At 43.1% G+C, this 22,861-nt stretch overlaps 1 protein-coding gene across 3 annotated transcripts in view; it reads left to right on the plus strand.

The window, feature by feature from the left end:
* Window positions 1-22,861, plus strand: part of FGF1 (fibroblast growth factor 1) — a 433,963-nt gene that overhangs the window by 93,414 nt on the left and 317,688 nt on the right. The window contains exon 1 of one of the 3 annotated variants that reach the window (XM_085618131.1): window positions 19,194-19,353. The exons of 1 other annotated variant lie outside the window; for it this stretch is intronic. The gene's annotated coding sequence lies outside the window, so the exon portion shown is untranslated. Of the gene's footprint in view, window positions 1-19,193; window positions 19,354-19,555; window positions 19,636-22,861 lie in introns of those variants that run through there. One more of the 3 variants, XM_085618133.1, reaches the window with a different exon arrangement.

Consider the following 22,861-nt stretch of genomic DNA (forward strand, 5'->3'; position numbering starts at 1 on the left):
CTATTTTCACCAGGTTGAAAATGGAATGATAATTTAAAATCACTGAAAAAACCATAGGTTTAATGAACATTATAATTAGAAATTAGCATATAAAAATCCTTTGAAATTCACTAAAAAAAACTATAGGTTTCAGGGACATTATAGTTACAAATTATCATTTTAAAAACCTTTAAAATTCACTGAAAAAAACCATAGGTTTCAGGGTCATTATAGTTACAAATTAGCATTTAAAAAACCTTTGAAATGCACTGAAACAACCATAGGTTTCAGGCACGTTATAGTTAGTTGCACATTTCACTCGTACAAAACCATAGAAATTCGGCCGTTATAGTTAGTAGGGCTAACTATAACTCACGCCCCGCAATGCACTGCTGATGACGTCACATATTACATCATTCATGACATGGTCAGTTACATCACTGATGACATCTCAAATGACATCACTGATGACATCACTGATGACATCATCCACGTGATAATTTGATGCACCTCTTCACACTCTAATATAACCTTTGATACTCCCACTCTAAAATACTGACTACCATTTTCTAAACCAAGACAAATTAATAGCAGTTACTATATACCCACTGACTACTTCCTAGTTATACACACACATTCATTCATTCACCCATACAGTAACTCATACATGCAGTCACTCATCAATATAGCACTATTTTCTGTACTCATATACCTATACAAACACTCATACACTGTCACTCATCCATAGAGTTATTGACACACGTAGCTAGTCATGCAAAGAATCTCTAATTCTGACGTTTACTCACCTATACAGGTATACATTCAGTATCTAACCTATTCATACAAATAGTAACATACACTGACTCTCTTACACAATCACTGACACAAGCACACACTCATTTATACATCCACTCTCACAATTACTCACTATCACATAGAGTCATTTATGTACTCCAACACTCACATATACTGCCTTTCACATATGTAGTTACTCACACATATACCACTGTGATATACATTCACTCTTCAGCACAGTGATACACACACACACACACTCACCGAAACAGCTATTTCCACATGCACTATTGAACCCATACACCTAGTAAATTAGCCACTCACACATGTTGGCAGAAAGTTACACACTGCCCACCCACCTACACACACAAACACTGAGACACCCATACAGATACTCATGCTACCAATAAGTAAGCCATATAGACAGTCATATACCTAATCATCAACCCATGCAGCAGCTTATAAAACAACTGAGAGACTGATACAGACATTCACACAGTTTAGTCACTAACCCATGCATTCAGTAAGAGACATTTAATCACTAACTTACACAGTCAGTCACACACCTATTGAATCCTCCACCCAGACACTTATACACCAACTCATTCTTCAATACACCTTGGCATTAACATATTTAAAACATATTTAAAGTTTACAAAAACACACATTCACTGGATGATGTCATCAGTGATGTCATTTGAGATGTCATCAGTGATGTCACTGACCATGTCATGAGTGATGTAATATGTGACATCATCAGCAGTTCATTGCAGGGCGTCAATTATAGTTTGCTCTACTAAATATAACGGCTGAATTTCTATGGTTTTGTACGAGTGAAATGTGCAACTAACTATAAAGTCCCTGCAACCTATGGTTTTTTCAGTGAATATATATATATATATATATATATACATACACATATATATATATATATATATATATATATATATATATATATTACCTACTGGCGGTCGCCAGTAGGTAGTTATAGTTAGGACCCCTTTTCCATAGGAAATCCGCAACATTCTATTTTGAATAACTTTGGCGCCGGTCGATGAATCCTCGCGAATTTCTCAAAATAGGTGGGGCGCTATGCTCCGCTCCTACCCTGAAAGTCTCGGGGGGATTCGTCAAGCGGGGGCTGAGATAAAAGGGGGGTCCCAAAACGCGTTTTTCCCATGCATTTTTCCAAAGGACCTTTAGAACGAGCTACAGCCCGAACGGCTGAACAGAATTACTAGAAATTTGGCAGAGAGGTAGTCCCTATGTCAAGGAAGTGCTTTTTGTAGGTTTGGTGTAAATCTGTTCAGTAGATTCTGAGAAAATAGCCTTTAAATCAATATATATATATCTGAGCCCGCTTACGGTACGCTTACCGTACGCGTACGGTGGCGTGCGCGAGCGCGATTCTGATTGGGTCTTAGATCTTAGTAAACATTCGAATCGGCCGAAACCAGGAAGCGGCGTCCGCCATTTTGTCTCTCAAACATGATGCCCAAAAACATGTTACGGGGCTGTTTTGACAACTCCCTCCCACATAGTCATGTTGAGGGAGTCCCCAAACATCCCCCAAGAGCAAAAACGGTTTTATTTTTTTTTCGGCAATTTCGCCGAGTACGCTTACCGTACGCTTACCGTAAGCGTACGGTAAAAAATAGAAATAAAACTACGAGACATTGCAATTATGAATAGCAATAAAAAGGGAAACGTGTACGGAATGAACACTAATGTTCAAAGGATTAAACCTGAAGAATTGAAAGAACTTTACTACCCCTTTTGGCATAAAATTAAAAGAGTTTACAGCAAGAAAATAACTGCACCTTTAAAGACAACAGTTTTGTGGACACTAGTCCGTTTTCAATGTTGATGAGTCACGTTTATTTAAAAAACCAACGAACCCACCAGTATACAGTGGCATATGATTAAGACTCATGCGAGTCGAAACGCGTAATGCCTATCCATTTTATTTGGAATAAAGAAGCCTTTACAAGCGTGAATGGAGTAGCCTGTTTCTGCGTTGCTAAAGAAGAACGTGGTTTTCTTTGAAATATTACAGGTGTCTGACACACCTTAAACAGGCCCCGACCCGTGAGGTGGAGGCGCTCCTGTTTGTCAGAGAGGTGTTTGATATATATATATATATATATATATATATATATATATATATATATATATGAACACCAAGGGAATGCTCCTTCTGGTTGCTGGGACCCAAGGGAGTTGGCGCACACGCCGGCGGAGCACACCGGAAATTCAATATTTCAAAATGCTTGGATAACGTGCGCTATCAGGAACAAACAGTCTAACAAAGTAAGCGGAGAAACGGGTGTTTATTCACCATATATATATATATATCAATGCTCAGGCTTGGGTCCAAAAGGCTTGAGGTGCACTCGAACATCAACTCGGGGCTCCAAGCACTAGCCCCCTTTATCGGTGCAGATGGCGCCAACCAGCTCCCTTTCACAGTCAAACACCACTCTCGCCGACGCGTTTCGAAAATATCTTTTCTTCTTCCAGGGCTCGTGGTGAGGGAATAAGCACGTACCAGCAGCTGTCTCTCTTTATGCAAAATAAGCGCGCCCTCTGATGGGCTGCTCTGAATGAGTCCGCGCTAGGCATCCTGGAGGTTGCAGTGCCAGATGCATTTCAATCCGTGCATGTATAATCTGTGGGTAAAAAAGAACGCTGAATGAGTTCTCAGCTGGCAAGCGTCACCTCAATCCAACATTGATGCTCCACATACAGAGGCTGTAGTATACTGGCCCCCGTGGCCCCCATGGGTTACTGAGGTGGTGCACACTCGGCGGTTATGGCCACCGCCAAATATCAATGCTCAGGCTTGGGTCCAAAAGGCTTGAGGTGCACTCGAACATCAACTCGGGGCTCCAAGCACTAGCCCCCTTTATCGGTGCAGATGGCGCCAACCAGCTCCCTTTCACAGTCAAACACCACTCTCGCCGACGCGTTTCGAAAATATCTTTTCTTCTTCCAGGGCTCGTGGTGAGGGAATAAGCACGTACCAGCAGCTGTCTCTCTTTATGCAAAATAAGCGCGCCCTCTGATGGGCTGCTCTGAATGAGTCCGCGCTAGGCATCCTGGAGGTTGCAGTGCCAGATGTATTTCAATCCGTGCATGTATAATCTGTGGGTAAAAAAGAACGCTGAATGAGTTCTCAGCTGGCAAGCGTCACCTCAATCCAACATTGATGCTCCACATACAGAGGCTGTAGTATACTGGCCCCCGTGGCCCCCATGGGTTACTGAGGTGGTGCACACTCGGCGGTTATGGCCACCGCCAAATATCAATGCTCAGGCTTGGGTCCAAAAGGCTTGAGGTGCACTCGAACATCAACTCGGGGCTCCAAGCACTAGCCCCCTTTATCGGTGCAGATGGCGCCAACCAGCTCCCTTTCACAGTCAAACACCACTCTCGCCGACGCGTTTCGAAAATATCTTTTCTTCTTCCAGGGCTCGTGGTGAGGGAATAAGCACGTACCAGCAGCTGTCTCTCTTTATGCAAAATAAGCGCGCCCTCTGATGGGCTGCTCTGAATGAGTCCGCGCTAGGCATCCTGGAGGTTGCAGTGCCAGATGCATTTCAATCCGTGCATGTATAATCTGTGGGTAAAAAAGAACGCTGAATGAGTTCTCAGCTGGCAAGCGTCACCTCAATCCAACATTGATGCTCCACATACAGAGGCTGTAGTATACTGGCCCCCGTGGCCCCCATGGGTTACTGAGGTGGTGCACACTCGGCGGTTATGGCCACCGCCAAATATCAATGCTCAGGCTTGGGTCCAAAAGGCTTGAGGTGCACTCGAACATCAACTCGGGGCTCCAAGCACTAGCCCCCTTTATCGGTGCAGATGGCGCCAACCAGCTCCCTTTCACAGTCAAACACCACTCTCGCCGACGCGTTTCGAAAATATCTTTTCTTCTTCCAGGGCTCGTGGTGAGGGAATAAGCACGTACCAGCAGCTGTCTCTCTTTATGCAAAATAAGCGCGCCCTCTGATGGGCTGCTCTGAATGAGTCCGCGCTAGGCATCCTGGAGGTTGCAGTGCCAGATGCATTTCAATCCGTGCATGTATAATCTGTGGGTAAAAAAGAACGCTGAATGAGTTCTCAGCTGGCAAGCGTCACCTCAATCCAACATTGATGCTCCACATACAGAGGCTGTAGTATACTGGCCCCCGTGGCCCCCATGGGTTACTGAGGTGGTGCACACTCGGCGGTTATGGCCACCGCCAAATATCAATGCTCAGGCTTGGGTCCAAAAGGCTTGAGGTGCACTCGAACATCAACTCGGGGCTCACTATATATATATATATATATATATATATATATATATATATATATATATATATATATATATATATATATATATATATATATATATATATATATATATATATATATATATATTCATTTAACCCCCAAAACATGTTATCTCTCTCTTTACCTCTACCTGCCCCTGAACCCTGAAAGCCTTTCACCTTTCTTTAACTCTACCTGCCTCTAAATCTTGGAAATCCCTCCTTAGCTCCTTTACCTGTACCTTGTCCTGAACCCTGAAAAACATTTACCTAGCTTTACTTCTTCCCATCCCTGAACCCTTAAAAGCTCTTACCTCCCTTTACTTCTACCCACAGCTAAAACCTAAAAACGCCATACCTCCCTTTACCTTTACCCACTCATCAACCCTAAAAAACCCTTTACTCCCTTTACCTCTATCTGCTCTGAACCTTGAAAACCCCTTACTTCCATTTACCTCTACTGACCCTGAACCCTAACAACAAGCCCATTACCTCACCTTATGTCTACCATCTCAAAGACTCTCACCTCACTTTAACACTACCCTCTCCTGAACCCTAAAAACACATTATCTCCATTTGCCTTACCTGCCACTGATTCTTAGAATCCTGATCTTTATCTCTCCCTTTCCTAAACTCTAAACACTCTTTACCCTCTTTATCTCTACCCACCCTGGACTGTTAATAGCCCATCCCTGAACCTTTAAACCCTCCCTTTCTTAAGTGATATAAAAATTGACATTTCAAAAAAATACTTAACCTGCATTGTATACTGCTAAAAAGGGCCCTTGTTGTACTTACATGCGTTGTAAAGTCTTGTGTTGTAACGTCCATCGTGGTAAACACTGCATTGAAATGTGACATACAGAGGAGGGGAAGAAATTAAAGGGAAAAAGGAGGTAATGGGGAAAGAGGAGAGAGGTTTAAGAGAAAGTTAAGCAAAGATGCTAAAATGTAAAAGGAGAGGAGAGTCCTTGATCCATGCATCATGGAAATCCTGATTTGGGTACAAACATCAAGATTCCACAATATGTGGGGGATTACTATACACAGTGGTTTACACCTGCAAAAATGTCAGCAAGTAAAACCTGCCCAAACGTGGGTCCTACACACTGTCACAGGAATCAAGCTGCACCCGGCTGATCAGCTCATAACTAGGGTGAAACTGGTCCTGTGTTGATTGGGCTCCGGTTCAGGGACGACCTGGCTTGGCAGTTCGAGCTGCACTGTAACGATTGGAGAAGGGTCACAACTGATTTGCATATAGCTGGTTCCAAACTAAGGTGACATCGTGTGCAAAATAACAATGTATTGGGATGCAGCCCCGAGTAATTACCAGTGGTTGAGATTAATTCAAGCATTCTATCCATCACACTTTTTTTTATACTTTAATCAGCCTAAATCAATCAAATAAAATGATAAAGCAGTCAATATAATGACATGACGAAACATTGGATTTGTTATATTTTTAATAGTACTAATAATTCAAGTAAGGAAAATTGATTCTCGTCTGTGCTTCGGTAGTAATAGACAGCCATAATTGAAGTGTAAATGGGTTCCTTACACCCATGACCCAGTATGACAGCATCAGCTGCACTAATTATAGCTACTCCCTTCAAACACAGTAAAGATGGTTAACCAATTGCCTAGAAGTTGAAAATCCATTAGAGATTTTTCTAAGAATTTTGATTTCGAGTCGCAGCTTCCACATTGACCTGCTGTATGATTTTAGTCGAGCCACTTAAGCTCTTTGTCTCAATCAATCATCTAATAACTTGTGTTGATTTTAAAAGCAGCTTTAAAATTTCACCTAAGATGTCAACAAATGAGTGGATGCCAAGAACATATTGATCGCAGAGATCCGAGAATGTTAGCAGTGTTAAGGAAGGAACCTGAAGGGCACCGAAACTGAGGTTTCACTGGTGCCCAGTCAGAATAATTACAGACGCTGCCTGTTAGACACCTTGTCTGGTAACTGAACTTTCACCTGGAGAGGGGGTCAGCCATCTCCTTTACCTGTCTGCCTACTTTCAAGTGGTAGGTGTGCCTAGCTCCGGGATCATTGCTTAATGTGTGCCGATGTATGCCAGTGCTCGGCACCCACACTTATTTCTTAACACCAGCACATATTTATGACAGTCCACCAAATAGTGGCGCTGTCTACTTTGAAACATTCCAAATTGAAGAATTTAATGTGCATCAAACAAATGACACCAGGGCCTCCAGGCCCTTCTTACAGCAATGGGTGGGCAGTAATAGTCTAAATTGTCCCATTTGTAGGAATGAGATAGTAAGTAGGAGGCCTATTGGAGCGCTGTCAAGGACAGTGGGTGGTGAAAGCTGCAGTGGCCCCTAAGAACCATCTTGGGTCCTAGTCCTTTTTTTGTTCAGAAAAATAAGCAGCACCCGGGATGCAGATGGCACGGGTAGCCTTGCACAGAACAACTCCTGTCTCCCTTCCAGGGATCTGCAGTCATCGGTGGACAGAAGGCAGGTTTCTGTTGTGCTGCATTTTTAAGTGAGATTGTTGGCTGTCAGCAGTCAAACAGACCTCTTGCTTACAATATACATAGAGTGGGTTTGGGGTCCATCCCTTTCTTCATTGAGTATCTTCCAGTCACTGGACTGAAACTTTGTCAATCATGCCTTAGCTCTGGCTATTGAAGTATTCATCTCTCACCTAACATTATTGGCTGATTGGGTTTATCCTTCTGCCTCCACTTGAGTGCTCTCATTGAACTGCATGAGGAGTACTTTACAAATATAGCCCTCTCTGTCTGCTCCTGCTGGCTCCTTCTAGTGTGATAATACAGCATGTGTTAGCACATTTAACTCAGACTTGTCATGCAGTCAGAATGGAACCTGAGGAACTGTGCATTGTTTGGTGCTAATGGGAATCCTGGGGACAAGAACTTCCCAGAATTCCTCTGCTGGCTGCCTTGCACACATACACCCCTCTGAATACTGGCATTTTCTGTTCCTTTCTGTTCTTGTGATATAACGTGGGCCTGCGAGGAAAACACACTTACATTAGTGATGCATGTTATGGTGTCAGTGTTTTTACTGAGCAGCCTGCATGCATTAATGTTTACTGAAAGTGGGCTGACAGGTAGCCCCTTCTAAGCAGACACAGGGGCATATTTACAAAAAAATGTTGGAGTGCTGTGTTACGCCACAATTGGCAACGCTATGCTTCAACATTTTTAAAATGCAGGGATACGCTGTATTCACAAGAATATGATGCAACCCTGTGTTTCCCCTAGTGCTGGCGCCAAAAAAGCTGCCTGGTGCCAGCGCAGCCACCCAGCCGCCATGTTACAAGGGTGCCTGCGCTGTAGGGGCGATTGTTTATGTGCAGAAAGGGACACCTTCTTGCACATAAACAGTCAATGGGGATTTGCTCTTTCAATGTGTGCTGCAGAATGCAGTACACATAGAGCAAAAAATGAGGGGAAACTAATAATTTTTCCTCGTATCACCATTCTAAGACCAGGTATTCCCTGGCATTGGTTTTTGGCGCAGCCTCAGCCTTGTAAATCTGGGGAAGCATCAAAAAGCAATGGGGGTTGCGGTGGAAAGCCCACTGCAACACCCATTACGCACCCCTTTGCCGCAGAGGACTGCAGTGGAAAGGGGCATATTTACAAGGTGGTGTTAAGCCACGTTAAGTGGCATAGCGCCACCTTGTAAATATGGGGCGTGCCGGTATGCCAACAGAGCCTGATAAAAAGCAGCACTCTAGTGGCGTTTAGGGCTTGTAAATATGCCCCACAATCGTTTACATTTCTCATATTTAGGAGCGTTGCTCGCTGGCCCGTTAAAAGTGTTCCAGTCCCCTCTAATAAATGCCGGTGGTGTCCGATGGCAAACACTGCGATCATTTATGCACTTTTTCCATTATTACAGCAGGACTTTTAGGGGCATCATTCAAGAGTATGTTTTATTTTGTTTATTTATGTGTAATCTTATATAGTGCAAACGCCAACCAAGCCGGTTTCAGAGTACTGGACTGGTGTATTTTTTTAGGTTAAGCATTTCAGTTATATCAGCACATGTTTCCCAAGAGTGCACAAATCTCCACAGATTTGGGGCTGTTGGTGCGAACAGGTAGTGCACACAGATGGTGTTTTGAGAGTGTGGTGAGGCAGGCTCTTGGTGGGAGATTCATTTGTTGCGTAGTGGTGTGGGACTCTGACCCCAAGTGGAACTGGTTTGATGCACAAGGAGGCCGAACAGCAGATGCTAGGAGATCCTAGTAGAAGCTCCGTATGACCCACCACAACTCAATCAATCAGCGACTACTCACGGTTACGGTCTCAAGGTACCGTGGAGAAGGGCGATCCACGGTTCAGTCAAAGAGCCAGGTCTTGATTAGACATGCAAGGGAAGGGTTGGCTGCAAGTGGCAGTGCAAATTAGCTTGGAAAGCATCGCAATGGCTTCTGAATGCTCGCGAAGTTACGGCTGTGGTAGTGCCTCATTTGTATTGCATTGTCCTGACCACCAACAACTGCCTAATTGTTAGTCCTTCCGAATACAGAATGGGCATGGTGGTATTTATGTATGTGAGCAAGACATGTCTGCAAAATAAAGTGTATTTGCGAACCACTTGCCACTTTTCCCTGCAGAATTACAGGCGCTTTCCACTGGTAAACCACAAGGAACACAGAAGAAACTTTGTGAATATTGCCCTCATGAGTGAACTATTTTTTTTTTTTACGAAAGCAGTAAAATACCGCCCACTTTCACTCATGAGATGGTGGTAAGCATAATATCCAGGTTATAATTTCAAAACCCTGCATTGCTTGTATTTTTATATTAAAAAATCAAGCAAAATCCTGCAGCCTACCCTGTCATCTTTTGTTATGCCTATAGCAAAGACAGAAACACAGAAACTTAGAGCCAAATCAATGTGATGTGTACTTCTGGGTCAGTCTCGCACCCAAGACCCCAGCCCCTTACCTTGAGTCCTCCTCATCACACTAAAGCAGGGATCATACGTATAGGTGGGGTTCAATAAGCTATGTCTTGCTTTTTCTTCTTTGAGTTGGGATTGAAGCTGTCAGTCAAAAGGTAGTAGCCCAAATCACCTGCTTGAGGAAGTGTTGCATGTATTCATGAGTAAGGCCCCCATCAGTGTATATGAACATCAGTTTCAAGATCATTTAGTTTAGCATGTGCCCATGAGGTCTGCTGCATCTCGCAGGTGAGGCAGGACTGGTGACTGAGGGCACCACTAATTGGTGGTATGCAAGCACAAGGAGATCTTGAAAATTGCCTTTTCTATCTGACTTGACAGCTCAGCTGTCTGCAAGTCACATTGTTATTAACTATATGAAAATAGAAAGAGTGGGCCTTGGCCACTCTACTGGAGAATCACAATCTGACCTCATGCTATTGGCTACTTGGTGTATCGTTCTGCCATCCAGGAAGTGCTTCCATTTGACTGTAACAGGAACTATTTTATATCTGAAATACACTCAATCATCATCCTTTTTGTCCCGTTCAATTATTTGTTTCCGATATTCATTGGATGCACAAAGCAATCTTTTTACTACTTTTCCCCCTTTTTGGCAAATTCAATGGGACAGGTTCAATGTACGAAACGGAATAATTGGGGACAAGACAGAGCTGGAAGCTTAAGACAGAGACACTGATTGTTGGTCCTCTGATCTCTGACCAGAGCTATTTGGGGAAACCTCTAACATGGGAATTAAGGTAAAGAAGCTGGGTTTTCTATTTGATCGCAGCTATCACTTCTCCCGCACACATAGAAGGTTTGGTGCTACATCCTTAAACCCCTAAGGAAATCCGTCCTTTTCTCCCTAAGGAACAGCTTCGTCAAGTGGTTGGCGCTAAGGATCTATAGCATGTTGAATATTGCAATGCCTTCTACATGAGCCTGACCAGCAGAGCCTTAGAAAAGCTGCTTTTCCTTTAAAATCTGGCAGTATGAATAGTATGGAAGCTAAAAATAATTGTGAAGATATCTCATTGGTCAGAGATAGATTGGGTTGTCTGGCCGTAGAAAAAAGGAATTGGTTTTAGATAGCTTGTCTTGCCCACAAAACCTATCATAAAACTGGGTCTCTTTTTCATCCAGAATTGATAATTCCATATTTTACCACGAGGACCCTTCATTCAAACACTGCTCTATAGAGTGCCCCAAAGTGGCTGTGTGAGTAGTGGGGCCCAGAACCGGAAATGAACTTCCACTAGAAATCCAAGTGATTCATGACTTCACTGTATTCAAGGTGGTAGTACAACCCACCTCTTGACCAACCCTTGACTTTTCATTACTAAGCTATCAGCTGGTTTTTTTGTTGTTAGTGTTTTATCTGTTACCCTCTATACCTCTCTCTTTAGGGTATTCGCAGAACCTTGATACTTCCGTAAAGGTACACTTAATAAACATAGTTCTAATGATTTGTGCTTGCATGGCATATAAATGACATTTGTGATACTTTTGTTTACGTGCATTGTCACTTCACAGCCAGACCTGTTGGCTTTGACAGTTCTAGGTCTTAGGTAACAGAAAGGTGCTACAATGGCATAATGACGTTATTCTGCATGGAGTGCCGATCGTTGTTGCGTTCTTTTTATTCCACTAGGTTAAATAGCAGGATATGGAGAGAGGGCGTTGGGGGGTGTGCAGGAGCAAACAAAATGCTCAGAATGAGGGCTCCTGGGGGTGGCATTCATAAAATGTCCACCCCCGGGCAGCTTCGGGCTGATGGCACAGTCAATGGACAGGGAGCAGTCCTGATTGGCTGGCGGCTAGCGCGAGCTATCAGGAGATCAAAATTACAGTTGAGCACCCAGTTGAAGTTCGGTGTGAGGTAGGGACATTGTTTTGGTGGCGTCGCTTGTAATTATTTATTATATTTGGCAGTTAGCGCGATGGTAGCAGCAGTTTCTGTCAAGGAAGTCGGGAGGGATGATTTAATTGTCCCTGGTGTTTTGTCTGAGGCGTGGGTGGGCTTTGGGAGGCAGAATAGAAAGGCAGCAAGCGGTGTGGCAGCAACTGTTAACGCTTTGTAGTCTAGCGAAGGCTCCCCTGTCATCTCCCACAGAGAGTGTGAAGATTTAGAGGCTCTAAATACCTCTGCAACTCCAAGTTTTTCTGGGCTCTTCAAAGAGGAGGGGCAGGCCTCGCACACTTACAGTGCCATGCTCTCCCCATTTTTAAGAGCAGAGTGTTTAAAGGAGCCAAACTGATTGCAAAGGTGAATGCTAATTTAGAGATATCTCAAATTCTCCCCCTAGTGGCCGGTTGGAACAAAAGAAAGTTTTCCATAGCCTGCAAAACAAGAAGTGTTGGGACATAAGACATTTTTATTTTTGGCAGGACAGGGAAAAGACACTGCAAATTTAAATATGGCAATTGCTGCAGAAAGGTGCTTGTCACCTATGGTCTCGAGTGAAACAGGTGGTATAGTTTGGCAGACAGGACATACACCAATTCATTAAGAAAATTCAAGTTAAATATTTAAAGCTGAATGCTGTCTTTTTAAATAATATGTCAGGACGTGCAGAACTAGATACAGTAGTTTCAGTTAAAATATTCAAAAATAAAAGCACCGGTCCTGTTAACATTGTTAATGAATCAGAATCAGCGGGGCAGTAGGTCGGGATAACTAAGAAATTAACAACGAATTAAGATTAATTAATTTGAGGAGCAAAAAAGGTTCCTGAGGCTACAAGTTCAAGCGTTTTGCGGTCCAACGAGGGAGAGATGCTGCCAAGCAAAATAAAGGGCAGTAAAGAAGTTTTGAACAGGCATCTAACGTCCTGCACCATAAGAAGCAAAGACGGGGAGAATTTTCAGGCGAATTTTCCCACATCGATGGATCTATGAAGAGCGTCAGTCTATGTTAGAGTGATAAATTAGAAAGTATACGATGGTGGAATGGGTGACGGGGAATGTCCGAGTGGAAGTAGGAGGGTAGGAAGGAAGCTAAGTATTGGGGTGTTAGGAGAAAATTCAGGGTAATGATGAATTTGAGTCTTTGGAAGACAGAGAAAATTGAGGATGACGGAGAGGGAGGGAATAGGGGGGTTTACTAAAAATGTCTCTAGAGATTATTTTTCACAGGATAAAGAAAATGAAAGCTTCATGGCAGACCAGGCGACGAACATCAATACTCAGTGAAGAAGAAGAGGCCAACACTTGAGGCGGACGCTGCGATAGGAACAGGTACAGTCCAAAAAGGTTATATAATAATAAGTTATGTGTTGAAAAGAATGTGGGAACAGAAAGTAGACATAAAAGCGTGAACGCTGTTAACGATACAGCTAAGCAGATGGTTAATGAAGGTGAGAATGGTGATGCTACAGTTAAGGTTAGAGGGAGCGCTCACAAGGTTGAAAAAACAAATGGTGACACTACAATTCAACCGAATCTAAGACGTTTGCTGTACATGGGTTATCAATGCCCTTGGGTTCGCATTTAAATAAAGGACCAAAGGAAAGATTTGGAAGGGAGAATTTATAGATATTTTTTCAAGCTCTTTCATAAAGATATACAGTCAAAGGAAGGCTCAATGTGAGGATACTTGGGAGTTAGCAAAAGCCCATGGGCGCCAAATAACATCGATTCAGGGACATCGGTTTTCCTCATTTTGCAAGTGAGTATTGCGAAAAGTTCCCTGAAAATATCTGCGGCGATATTCGGCCCTGTCAAAACAGACCCACTTTGGGGGGAACTGGGCTTGTTGGAATAATATTAAATAAAACAAACAAAAAAAACAAATCAGAATCAAACATTTGTCTCTGGGCCTGCTGGAACTTTAACAATGGATACGGTCAGAGAACCACCTGTAATTGTAAACATGAGTGCTCCAGGTGTGGCGAAAACATCCCATTCTGCAATGCTTTGGGGATCCGTTCAATTTGTGGGGGTGTTAGCCAGAACAGAGAGAGAGGCTATGTTTTTCAACTTGGTAACAAGGGATTTTTACACCATTTTATTGTTGAAGCTTTGTGCCATTGTTTAAAGTTTTATCCTGAAATAAATGAAGCAACATTGTTGGAATGGGGGTTCAGAGAGGGGTTTAGGCTAGGTTATCAGGGGCCTAGATACCATAGATTTGCTAAGAACTTAAAATTGGCAACATATTTCCTCAAATTGTGAGAGAGAATTTTTTCGCAGGAGTAGGTGAAGGGAGGATGGCGGGTCCGTTTTGTGTCATGGCCACTACAGGATCTCATTGTTTCCCCTTTAGGCGTATTTCCCAAGAAAGCAGAAGGTGAATTCAGAATGATTCAGCACTTATCATGGCCTCAAAGTCTCTCCATTAATGACCTTATAGCCAGAGATGATTCCATGGTCACATTTATTTCGGCAGATACAGAATTAGGCATAATTAGAAGGATGGGTGCAAAACAGAAATGGCTAAATGTGATATCCAGTCAGCCTTTTGGCTTTGACCGGTACACCCATCAGATTTCTCCTTGCTGGGTATCTATTTTGAAAGAAATTTTTTCATGGATGTAGCTCTTCTATGGATTGTGCAATATCTTGCAAGCTATTTGAATCTTTTAGCAATTTTTTATAGTGGTGTTTCTCTTTACGAACTGGACACACAGCAGTGACACATTATCTAGATAAATGTATTTTTTATTTTTTATTTATGGGAACTGAGGGCTCTCTCAGCAATGTGAGTTGGCATTAAGAGAATTTGAAGTGGTAGCGACAGAGTTGGGAGTACCACTATCTGGAGGGGGTGGGGGAACTGAAGGTCCTTGTTGTTGTCTAACTTATCTAGGCATTGAAATAGATACCGAAAAATGGAAGCAAGACTTCCGCTCAAGAAATACTAGAACTGACGAGATTGCTAGAGTACGTAAAGAAAGCTCATAAGTTCACATTGTCTGAAGTTCAATGCTTATGGGGCCATCTAAATTTCGGTTATTGAGTAGTGAAGGCGGGCAGAATATTTTGTAGACGTCTTGTTTTCCATGTCATGTGTCAGGCTGCCACACCACAGAATCTGGATCACTGCTAGCATGAGAGCGGTCTTTGAAGTTTGGCTAACGTTGTTTAAACATTTAATTGGGACGGGAAATGGTGCGCAGAATAATGGCCAGCCAATTGGATTTCAGAGAAGAAAAGCATTGTTTTCCTAAAATTTTTCCCATTAATAGCTGCGTTGGCTGTTTGGGGTAAGCAGTTAGCTAACAGGTCATTGTTATTTCATGTTAATAGAAGAGTAGTGGACTTGGAAAGTTATCAGAGAGACAGGACAAACCAGTTACTGAAGCTTAATGTTAACATTGGTTTCAAAGTCAGACATATACCGGGAGTTGAAATAACATCACAGATGCTCTACCTCGTTTTCGGTGGCGGATCTGCAAAAGACTTTCGCTCAGTGAGGTATGGGATTTTGCACACTGAAACTGCAGCAACTTATTGAAAATTCTCTGGCTAAAAGCACCAAATTAGCCTACATGAGAGCATGGCTAGAGTTTTTTACATTCAGGTGCTTCTCATAGAGCTCACACCACTGAAGGTTTAATGTAACGTAGGAATCACATAATACAATTCTTCATGAACAACATAGAAAGGAACGTTTCTTCTACAACAGTAGCAGGGAAATTAGCACGAGTGCCCTTTTACGGGAAGTTTTTTGGGGGATACAAACCTTCAGCAGGGGAAATGGATAGGAGAATTCTTCAAGGATGGGCAGAAATGTAAAAGAGGACAATTTTACCTAGAACCAGTCTTCTTAAAATTACTGTATAGCATAACAAAAGGTTTGTATGTAATTTGTTTTTCTGAATTAGAATATCGTTTATTCAAGTTATGCATGATTTGGCTCTCTTTTGGTGCTTTAAGAATTTCTAAATTGTTAAGTGAAGCACTCAATGATGACCTCAAAGTTCAAATTGTTTTCTCTTGTTAATTTTTATAAATGTACGTTTCTCTAACGTTCCAAAACAGATCAAGTTGGTAAGGGTGTCAGAGTATTTTTGCAACGTAGTAAAGGGCAATTATACCCCATAAGAACTTGGTCAGAATTCATAGAAGGAGGCGCTACTTCCCAATTTATGTTTCAGACACAAAAATGGCTCACTACTCTGTTTCACAATTACTGTCAATCTTAAAGAAGACTCAACAGTTTGGGGGGAAAATCCCCCCCCTTTTCAATTCTGGTATCCAATCATTTCGAATTGATGCGGCCTCTGAAGCTGCCAGGTGGGGGGTTTTCACTCAGCAATGAAAAGAAATGGGGGAGTTGGTCTTCGGTCTGCTGCCTCAGATATATTAGAGTTTTAGATACCGACATACATGATCCAGTATATTAATTGTTATTTCTTTTCAGGCTCGGCGGCAAGCTTCTCATTGTCGCATAAACAAGTTTCGAGAATTGGACTTTCATTCGTTAAGTGTGCTACAAAGGAAGCTGAGGAGTCATTTTGGAAAGAATTTGGGTTTTCGTTTAAATGAGGTCTTTTTGGTTTGGGGGAAGTGGCATGAAGTGGGGCCAATTAATGCCTTTTATGAGTGAATTGTCTTTTAAGAATAAACCCGAAGCCATTTTGATTCACCTCAGAGAAAATTACTTAGGGCAGCTCTAGGGTTGCTTATGGAAAGTAAAATTGATTTAGAAATATTAGCAAAAAGTTGGGGCAAATCAAAAATCATTTTGACAGTGTTGATGCGACGCTGAGTCTGGAGGGGGGCTGAGGGATTCACGGCAGTAGAAAGAGGAGAAGAAAAGCGCAGAGGGATTTACACCGTTTTTGTTCAATTAATAGTTTTATGGTTTAGCACATAGTGAAATTACAAAAGAAGACTATCAATTTTTCCGGCATGATGGTGTACATATATCTTTTATTGGTAATAAGATTTACATTTTGAATAGAAAAGAAATGATTACAAAAAATTCTACAGGGAAAAAGCCTGTTGTTGATGAGAAGCTGTTGGGCGACAGTTTCAAAATTCATTAGTGGTCAGGAATATGTTTTTTCGTTTCCCTTCTACCTCCATTCTCCCCCCCCCCCCTTTTTGCTATCCTCTCATTCCTCCTCCCACCCCCCCCCCCCTCCACCACTGAAATAAGTATTTCACCTGTTTGGCGACAGCGTGTGTCCTCTCCCCTATCAATAAAACTTTATCACTTAGCACATAGAATTCTACTGGTTTCATTTCACTCTTGCTAAGTCCATTGTTTTCATCAAAAGTTGTGGATATTTAGTATACTTGAAGGAAATAAGTATTTCACCTGTTTGGCGACAGCGTGTGTGGTTAATAACAAAGATATGAGAACAAAAGTTGGGGATATTTTATATATTGAACGAAATAAGTATTTCACCTGTTTGGCGACAGCGTGTGTGGTTTATAACAAAGATTTCAGAACAAAAGTTGAGGATATTTTTGAATATTTGAATGAATAAAGTATTTCACCTGTTTGGCGACAGTGCGTGCTGATTATAACAGGATATCAGTACAAAAGTTTTCGTTATTAGTAAGTAAGGGGGGGGACAGGAAAAACTCCTGGGTCAGGGTTTTTCCTGGTGGCAGAATTGGAGGAGATCAAGACAGGCAGGAAGGGTTGGGGGCCATTCTGAACAGCTTCGGACAGAGGGAAACAGGGGAGCGAGGTAGGAGGCAAGAGGTAGGCAGGAGACGTAGATAGGGGTTGGGGAGGAGGATTAGTCAGAACAATGTTGGGGAAGTTTTCTGTGGGGAATTGTTTTACGGGTGGGGGGTGATAGAATTGAATATGTATTAGTGAGGCCTGATTATGATATATGTAATAAATGAGATTGCTTACCTGTCCAATAAAGCGGCCTTTTACCCCACTTTGGCCTGAGGATGTGCTTATTGCCCGATGAGGGCTCCTGGGGGTGGCATTCATAGAATGTCCACCCCCGGGCAGCTTCGGGCTGATGGCACAGTCGAGGACAGGGAGCAGTCCTGATTGGCTGGCGGCTAGCGCGAGCTATCAGGAGATCAAAATTACAGTTGAGCACCCAGTTGAAGTTCGGTGTGAGGTAGGGACATTGTTTTGGTCCCGCCCACCCACCCTTAGAAGAGGTATCGTTCAGCGAGGGCAGTATATTCACAAGACTAGCGATTTTTTGGTGGTTGTCGCTTGGACAGGTGGCAGAATTGGAGGAGATCAAGACAGGCAGGAAGGGTTGGGGGCCATTCTGAACAGCTTCGGATAGAGGGAAACAGGGGAGCGAGGTAGGAGGCAAGAGGTAGGCAGGAGACGTAGATAGGGGTTGGGGAGGAGGATTAGTCAGAACAATGTTGGGGAAGTTTTCTGTGGGGAATTGTTTTACGGGTGGGGGGTGATAGAATTGAATATGTATTAGTGAGGCCTGATTATGATATATGTAATAAATGAGATTGCTTACCTGTCCAATAAAGCGGCCTTTTACCCCACTTTGGCCTGAGGATGTGCTTATTGCCCGATTGCTGTCTTAGATACTTATATAATAAATCAGATACATTTCAAGTCATTTTCAGTTGTCACATTGGCAGAGAAAACAGACCTCCTGGTCAAGTTTTCTTTAGGAAGAAAATAAGTACAAGCTTCCTAGCGTGTTCTTAAGCGCGCTTTAAAACCATGTGTTTTGGCATTTTGTATTTATAACCACTGCACAAAGGAACGTGACAGCAGTGAAACCGGACCCCGCCGTGCTAACCCACTGAAACGCTTGGTAGCCAATACCGCTTGTATGTAAAAGACAAGAGCCATTTGAGTTTGATATGATGTGTTATTCCTTTAAAGGTGTGCTAAGTATATATTTTTATTTGCGCGGTAGAGAGCAGCTGCCACCAGCGGGAATTGGGCCAGTTCTGGCACTTGTACCTTTCCATTCTTACAGCACCTGTGCGACTGTACCCTAGCGTCGAAGAACGAGCTTGACTACACCCAATTCACACTTTATTCTGTTTTATAGTTCTCCTTCGCCGCCTTTAATCTGGGAGCACCGCGCAATGATCATGACGTAATCCGACAGGGATTCTGTGTCACGCACATGCCCCAGCTCGCGCCTATCCCCAAGCGCCCAGGAAAAGGAAAGGCTATCCTCCCAGACTGGCACCCCTGGGCGCCTCTGCCTCACGAAGTGCAGCTCGCAGGCGTGCAGCAGAGGTTAAACCTGCTGACTGCGGCCGCTCCTCCCCCCACTCCACCCACCCCTTTCTCGCTCCCCGATCCACTGCAGAACGCCGAAAGATTTCCTGCCTCGCGCCACCAAAACAACGCGCGCGGCTACTGTAGGCCCCCGGGACGCTGTTCAGCTGCAAGGTACGTGCCAACTGCTTCACATAATATTGTGGAATCAAAATGTGCCCTCGTCGCCATCTGTGTTATCTGGGCTGCGTGTGTTGGAGGGAGGCGCGCGCCAGGGAGGGAGGGTGTGAAGAGACAAGTGGGCAGCTATGCCGATGAGCATAGTGAATATTTTACCCACTAACTTGTAAGAGGCAGTTTTCAGCGTCGCTTCTTTTTACTTCAGCGAATCTCCGTGGGCGCGTCATGGACATATGCACTGCAGTGCAGGCACAATTTAATTGCGGAGGGGCGTAGGTAGGTACTATTGGAGCAGCAGGTGGGGACCCAGAACCCCGAGGGGCCAATTGAACCCGACGATGCTGTGTTTTACTACCCCCTACTGCTGTTTAGGGATCCCTTTTCCTTGCTTCTCTTAATGGTGTAATGCCATGAAATACATGTCGGGTATCGCTATTGTTTAAAAACAATAGTTACACATGTCATATACATATATTAGCTATGACCAAGTAACACTCTGCCTGTGTAATGTAATTTATTACACTCCTTTTGAGGATGTATGTTTCATTTTGGGAGGCGTGGACTAGCAGTTACCGTTTCTTTTAAATTTATTTGTTTGAAGATGCAAATTTGATTTCAAGATGAATGTTAAAGGTCAAATAGGTCATATGGTGATGAAGGAACACTGGGCTTTCTGCTAAACTTTTGCTGTGTTCATGGTGTTATCATTGGCGCTCCTTTCCTGCTTCGCGTGAGCATACTGCACCCTTGTGTTTATTTTACATTATTTTATTAATTCTCGACAATTCCCTAAGACTAGCTCTGGACTGTATCAAAATACCCAGGATACCGTCCCGGGTGAGTCGTCTCGCTATACATATCTACATAACATACCATAACCGGATCTGGACGTGTGTTCATTTCAGCTCCATGCTCCCCGAGTTATTGGCAACCGGACCGGCACTGAGATGATGTGGAAGTGGGAGCTGACCCCCAAGAACATTTCTGGAAACAAATTGAGACTGAAAACTGCATTTTACTGCAGTTTCCTAAATATTCTGACTGAGAAACATAGCTTTTATTGACACTTCTTAAGGGGAACTAATTCAATAATGTAACGTCTGGGCCAACTAACCAAGAGATACATTTCTTCACAGCAGGAATTTTTACATATGCTTATATGAAATGTTTGTGCCCAATATAAAATACTCAAGGCACAGTGAGAAAATATCTTTGCCACAAGAAACACTTCGTCATTTTGATAGAGTAAACTCTGCTTTAAAAGTGGCTATTACAATTCTTGCACTAGGAGAAGAAACAGTTGTTGTGGATACTGTGCTGCCACCTACTGCCAATAATTGTCCCTGTGTCAGATAATCACCCAACTATTAGCTAGCAAATACACCACCACCAGAAGTGGTACTACTATATGTTAAGGTGATGTATGCTATGGTAGGATAGCTTCTACAGCTGGATGTTGTTAGTCATTTCTAGTGTGAAGAAAATGACTTGAGTGAGGGTGGAGCTCAGGCCTTCAGGGTTGCTGCTAGTAGCAGGGCTTTAAGTGGGATGCAAAAACTAGGGGGGCTCTCAAAGGGGCGTGGCCACAGTAATTATGGGCGTGGCTTACCACACCAGCTAAAAATCTGTGTTTAGCATAGTGTGCCGCCCGACTTTTAATTTGCTATTTATGTCATTGCATCCAGATATATAATACATGTAACATCATACCTACAACGAGTTAGGACTATTGGCTTTGTCAATGGTTGTTTGTTGCTTAAGCTAAATAAGCACCAAGTATGGCTTGTATAGAATATTGAAACAGCTTCCACTTAAAACCCTGGTGACACCAGGACAATGTTGCTGCTCCAGAATTTCAAAAAGAGAAGGGAAATCCAGAGAGAAAATGACTCTTTAAAGTATTTCCCTTCCCCTACAACGCTCACCTGGCATGACCTCATGCCGTAACTTCTCCACTAGTGAGAAGTAAGCAGTGTGAGCATGCGCACATCGGTGTGCCTGCTGTCACTGCAGTCTGGAAAAAAACAGACCGCCTGTGCCAGGGCACAAAACAGAGCCCGATAGAGACCCGTTTCGAGGCCTCCATTAAAAAACTGACGGTGCTCAGCACCGGTGAGAACCGGCCCACTTAAAGCCCTGGCTAGTAGTATTCTGCTGAATGCGTCAAACTGCATGGGGTGCTTCTGAAACGTCAGAACTCTGTAATATGCAAGAATAAATGAGCAAAATGCACTCCTTTCCTTAATTCAGTTACTATTCTAGTTCAAAAGTTGCGTGCGTTAACTGTTGCCGTGATCCGTCCCAAAGTCACGGAGTGGAAAAAAGCAATCAAAAAGGCACAAATCTTTTCGCGCCAAACAGTCGTACTGCGAAGAGTAGGATTTGATCCTCACGGTAAACATATATCTACGTAGTACTCCAGGTTAAATCCAAATGCTAACAAACTTTTATTCCAACTTAATCTTCTGTATCATAATCACCACTAAAACAGCGAGGTTCCACAGTAGTTTTTTATTTAATTTTCATCTGTCTTCTGCGTGCCCATTCGGGCTTCAACATTGACATGTTAGAGTGAACAATTCATGCTGATTGGCTTCTCGCAATTCCACCCAATGCATTTCGGACTTTCCTAGTCCTTCGTCAGGGGTAACTTCACTTTTTATCCAAGTTTTTCAACAGGGGGCAAACTTGCATCGGGACAGAGCGTTGCAATGCAAGAATAAATTAGCAAAATGCACCAGAAGTGGTACTACTATATGTTAAGGTGATGTATGATATGGTAGGATAGCTTCTACAGCTGGATGTTTAGTAATTTCTAGTGTGAAGAAAATGACTTGAGTGAGGGTGGTGCTCAGGCCTTCAGGGTTGCTGCTAGTAGCAGGGCTTTAAGTGGGATGAAAAAACTAGGGGGGCTCTCCAAGGGGCGTGGCAAAGTAATTATGGGCGTGGCTTAAAAACACCAGCTACAAATCTGTGCTTAGCATAGTGTGCCGCCCAACTTGTATATTGCTATTTATGTAATTGCATCCAGATATATGATACAAGTAACATCATACCTACAACCAGTAAGGACTATTTGCTTTGTCAATGGTTGTTAGTTGTTTAAGATACATAAGCAGCAAGTATGGCTTGTATAGAATATTGAAAAAGCTTCCACCTAAAGCCCTGGTGACACCACAATGTTGCTGCTCCTGAATTTCAAAAAGAGAAGGGAAATCCAGAGAGAAAATGACTCTCTTTAAAGGATTTCCCTTCCCCTACAACACTCACCTGCATGACGTCATGCCGTTACGTCTCCACTAGTGAGAAGTGAGCAGTGTGAACAGCGCACATCGATGTGCTTGCTGTCACTGCAGTCTGGAAAAAAATGAACCGCCTGTGCCAGGGCACAAAACAGACCCGATAGAGACCTGTTTCGAGGCCTTCATTAAAAAACTGACATAGATTCGGTGTAGGTCCAGGAGTGTCTGATTTGGGAGGGTCAGAGGTTCAGTACTTATAC

Source organism: Triturus cristatus, chromosome 7 (genome assembly GCF_964204655.1).
Source record: "Triturus cristatus chromosome 7, aTriCri1.1, whole genome shotgun sequence".
NCBI lineage: Eukaryota > Metazoa > Chordata > Amphibia > Caudata > Salamandridae > Triturus > Triturus cristatus.